This window comes from Chiloscyllium plagiosum, chromosome 27 (assembly GCF_004010195.1).
Source record: "Chiloscyllium plagiosum isolate BGI_BamShark_2017 chromosome 27, ASM401019v2, whole genome shotgun sequence".
Lineage (NCBI taxonomy): Eukaryota > Metazoa > Chordata > Chondrichthyes > Orectolobiformes > Hemiscylliidae > Chiloscyllium > Chiloscyllium plagiosum.
The window spans coordinates 4,042,725-4,047,682 of record NC_057736.1 but is presented as its reverse complement, the minus strand read 5'-3'; the positions used below and the strand labels follow the sequence as shown (position 1 = coordinate 4,047,682).

General features: G+C 39.7%; 1 long non-coding RNA gene across 1 annotated transcript in view; it reads left to right on the top strand.

Annotated features, from left to right (window-relative positions):
- LOC122563408 overlaps positions 1–4,564 on the top strand; it is a 21,269-nt gene extending 16,705 nt beyond the window's left edge. Inside the window, exon 3 of the long non-coding RNA XR_006315585.1 lies at positions 4,479–4,564. This is a non-coding gene — a long non-coding RNA (uncharacterized LOC122563408). The remainder of the gene's footprint in view (positions 1–4,478) is intronic.
- The last annotated feature ends 394 nt before the right edge of the window (positions 4,565–4,958 follow it).

Here is a 4,958-nt window from a genome sequence, read left to right as displayed (position 1 = left end):
CAGGAGAAAGTGAGGTCTGCAGATTCAGCTCTGATCTCCAGCACCTGTTCCCTGGATGCTGCCTGACCTGCTGCGCTTTTCCAGCAACACATTTTCAGCTCTGATCTCCAGCCTCTGACCTATCACCCTCACCTTGACCTCTTTCCACCTATCACATTTCCAACTCCCCTCCTCCAAGTCCCTCCTCCCTACCTTTTATCTTCTCCTGCTGAACACTCTCTGCTCATTCCTGAAGAAGGGCCTGTGCCCGAAACGTCGAATCTCCTGTTCCCTGGATGCTGCCTGACCTGCTGTGCTGTTCCAGCAATAAAGTTTCAACTTTGATCTCCAGCATCTGCAGACCTCACTTTCTCCTCCTGATGAAGGGCTTATGCCCAAATGTTGATCCTCCTGCTCCTTGGATGCTGTCTGACGGGCTGTGCTTTTCCAGCACAAACTCTTCAAATCCTCTACCTCAGAAGATTGTCGATGTTCTGTTGTTGAGCATATTCAAGGAAAAGATTTTGAACACAAAGGGAATCAAAGGATTTGCGTTTTTACAGGCAATTAGAGATTAAATAAAAGGAGAGCCAGAATTTATTGAAAGACGAAACAGACATGGGGGCCGGGGGGGAGGTGTATAGCTGACTGCTGCTCCTGTTGCCCTTGTTCTTCTCCTCCAGATGTTTGCTGCTGGCTGTGTAGAAAAGCACCCAACAGCCTAGACTTTCCAAGTGACAGGTGGGACAGGTATTTGGGAAGTACCATGGTGAGCTTTACAGTTGTATACATGCTGGAACCTCATGGTGGAACTCAGTGCTTTCTCAGAGTAGGATGAATTAGGCAGCTTCTCCGATATGGGAAAACTGAAACCATTTGGTTTTTATTTGCTGCAGTATGTTTGCCATGTGCATCAACATGGCTTGATAGCATTGGTGCTGATCTGTCTGGGGCTTCCTCTTAAATCTGAGCAATGAGACCCAAAGAGTACAGCATTCTCACCATCAGTTCTCACCACCCATATTCTACCATCAGTTTTAAGTCATGAAAATCTCTGATGTGATTGTCTTAATTCACATCAAGTCCCTTTAACCAGTTGTGTCTTTGCTGTTTTATGTTAGCTCCCAATTTGGTAATAGATTCATTTCACTCTCACTGTTTTCAAATCCTTTGTAATTCTGTAAGGTCTTCCAACTTTATAAACATTAAAGATATCTTTGTTTACTCCAATTCTCTTGCTCCTATTAGAATGTAATTGCTCCACTATCTGCAGCTCTGTCTTCAATTGTCAATGCTCTATTGCTCTTACCTCTTTTTTAAAGACTCTTCTTAAAACCTACCTCTGTGATCAAGCTTTGACTCAACTACCATTTCACTATATCATTCAGTGTTAAGCTTTGTTTGTTCACACTCCTATGAACTGCCTTGCAATGTTTTACTGAATTACAGATGCTATATCAATGCAAGTTGTTGTTGCTGTAGTATACGGTACGTGTTCTTCTCGTTTCATTTCAGGCACATTTTATGGTTCCTGCTACAGAAGATGGCAGTGAGGATGTAGTGGAGGAGAATCAATCCACATTTCCCCTGCTCCACGTGTTGAAATGTTGGCTGGTGTCCCAAGGACAAATGTACCATCTACTTGGCCAATTCTGAAATGGATTTCTCAGCAGAGAGTCACAGCTACTCCATATGAAATTTAGGCAGACATTGAAGCATGTGATCTAATAAAGATCCAAACAAAGCTTTCTAGAGTTTATGTTTATTTTTGGAACCATGCAGAACACCATCCACATGCAACAAGTTCCTTATTTTAATAATGTGACAAAAAGGTCAAGCAGGTACAATTAGAACCTTATGTGTAATGAGTAGTATTTTTCATTGTGGGGGATTTCAAGAGTATGGGACATATTTTAATGCAAAAAGGAGAAAGATTTAAAAACAACATGAGGGGCAATTTCTTTACACAGAGAATGGTTCGTGTGTGGAATGAACTTCCAGAGAAAGTGGAGAATGTGGGGACAGTTACAATGTTTAAAAGACATGTAGGTCAGTACAAGTATAGAAAATGTATGGAGGGGTATGGACCAAGTGCAGGCAGGTGGGACTAGTTTAGTTTGGAATTATGGTCGGCATGGACTAGTTGGACCAAAGGGCCTGTTTCTCTGCTGTATGACGCTGACTCTAAGACTATAACTCGATTTCAATGAAGAGCAATATTTTCTTGTGATTATTAGGATTGTAAATTAAAATATCCTAATCACTCTATATACATTTGTAATTATCTATGTTGTTCAATGAATCATATTTTTAATGTACATTAAATAATTTCCCGACATTGCTGAAGTTTTTATTTTGTTCTCTTTTCGATGTTGGGCAGCAACATTAATCAGTAAATTTTACAAAGGCAGGGAAAGGACTCAGTGGAGTTAATAAGAAAAAAGGCAAGTCTGTAACACAATGAAAGGATTAAATGACTAAAGAGATGATGCTGGAAAGCAAAAGGACATGGGAATTAAATGTCAAATAGTAATCAAACAGATTATAGACTGATGGCATTTTAAAAAAGTGAATGTCCTACCAATTGACAAAAATAAATCAAATATTTTAAGATTTTTACTGTTAACACACAAATTAAAGTCAGTAAAAACTAAACATGATTTAACAGGTAACTAATACTTGAATAAAAGGAAAAGTACTTTCCATTAAACTAGTTAACACACTGAGTTATAGCTGACAATTCTTTTTGCCATGCACTGCATTTTTCAGAGCTATATCACAATCCAAAATCCAGTCACAAGATTTTCCCCTTTCAATAGACAGTGAGTGGGCATGGGCTCATGCATTCCAAACTCTCGGATGTTTTGCTGTTAAATGGAGCTAAATTCAATCTGCAACTCCCGACTGGCTCCTCGAGCCAATTGTCTAATTCATGTCTATCATGAATGCAGGACTTTAGAGAATGGTTATGTTTTAAAATGTCCCCTATCATTTAAGGTGAAATACTTGATAAAGGCTAGTAGGCATATTAACGTCTCAATAGAAACAGGCCCATGAGATCTGGTTGCGATGGAGAAGAAACCCAAACAAAAACCATATAGAAAATCAAGTAATAGTTTTCACACCTTAACACAGAATTATGACATTTGTTTTTGGAGATAGATACAGAAACACTGAGAGAAAGAGAGACGGTGCAGCTGCAATGAAGAGCAAGAAAAGACTGTATTTGTATGAACATCCAAATAGAATGCTGTTGAGAGCTGATTCTTTGTTATCAAATATGAAGATGGGACAAAACAGGACTTTTGGAGATTTAAGGAAGAGGGAGAAGCTAAGTTGAGTTTGCTGGTGGAAGTCAGTTTAATCATATGGAATGAAATGATTTTCAAAAGACCTGAATGTTTCAACTTGGTGTGGCAGGGAGAGGTGAGAAGTTGAAGTATCTTGAGACTCTATCCTGTAATGCTTTACACATTGCCAGAGATGTAATGCAGGGTGAAAGGAATATCTCAGTTCGGTTAGTTCAAGGGAAACTATCTTTCATTTTGTTCCATCTATTCATTATCTTAGTGAGTTTTGAGAAGATTTGTAGCTCAGGTTGAGGGTCTGGATGTAGGTTTGCTCGCTGAGCTGGAAGGTTTGTTTTCAGACGTTTCATCACCATACTAGGTAACATCATCAGTGAATCTCCAGATGAAGCATTAGTGGCATGGCCCACTTTCTATTTGTGTTTAGGCTTCCTTGGGTTGGTGATGTCATTTCCTGTGGTGGAATCATTTCCTCTGATTACGTCATTTCCTGTTATTTTTCTCCGGGGGTGGTAAATGGGATCCAAGTCAATGTGTTTGTTGATAGAGTTCTGGTTGGAATGCCATGCTTCTAGGAATTCTTGTGCGTGTCTCTTGGCTTGTCCTGGGATGGATGTGTTGTCTCAATCGAAATGGTGTCCTTCCTCATCCATATATAAGGATACAAGTAAGCGTGGCTCATGTCTTTTTGTGGCTAGTTGATGTTCGTGTATCCTGGTGGCTAGTTTTCTGCCTATTTGTCCAATGTAGTTTTTGTTAAAGTTCTTGCAAGGTATTTTGTAAATGGCATTAGTTTTGCTTGTTGTCTGTATAGGGTCTTTCAAGTTCACTAGCTGCTGCTTTAGTATGTGGGTGGGTTTGTGGACTACCATGATGCCAAGAGATCTGAGTAGTCTGGCAGTCAATTCCGAGACTGTCAATTTGAAATAGGGGAGAGTGGCTAGCGTTTCTGGATGTGCTTTGTCTGCTTGTTTGGGTTTGTTGCTGAGAAATTGGTGGACTGTGTTCATTGGGTACTCGTTCTTTTTGAATACACTGTATAGGTGATTTTCCTCTGCTCTTCATAGTTCCTCAGTGCTGCAGTATGTGGTGACTCATTGAAATAATGTTCTAATGCAGCTTTGTTTACGGATGTTGGGATAATTGTTTCTGTAGTTCAATATTTGATACGTATGTGTTCTTTTCCTTTAGATGCTGGTTTGAACCTTACATATGGCTAAGGAAGGACACCACTTTGACTGGGACAACACATCCAGCCGAGGACAAGCCAAACAGAGATAGACATGAGAATTTCTAGAAGCGTGGTATTCCAACCGGAATCCTGTCAATAAACACATTGACTTGGATCCCATTTACCACCCACTGAGAAAAATAACCAGAAATGGTGTCCCCACAGGAAATGATGTCACCAACCAAGGAAACCCAAACACATGAATAGAAAGCGGGCGATACCGCCAATGCTTCATCCGGAGGCTCACTGATGATGTTACCTAGTATGGTGACAAAACATCTGAAAACAAACCAGCTCCGTGAGCAAACCTACATCCAGGATTATTCATGATCTATTAAGCAATGTTTAGTTTACGTTGATTTTAATTTGTTTATAACAGTAAAAATCTTAAAATGTTAAGTTTTGTCATTTGGTTTATTATTGTTAGTCATTCATTTTTG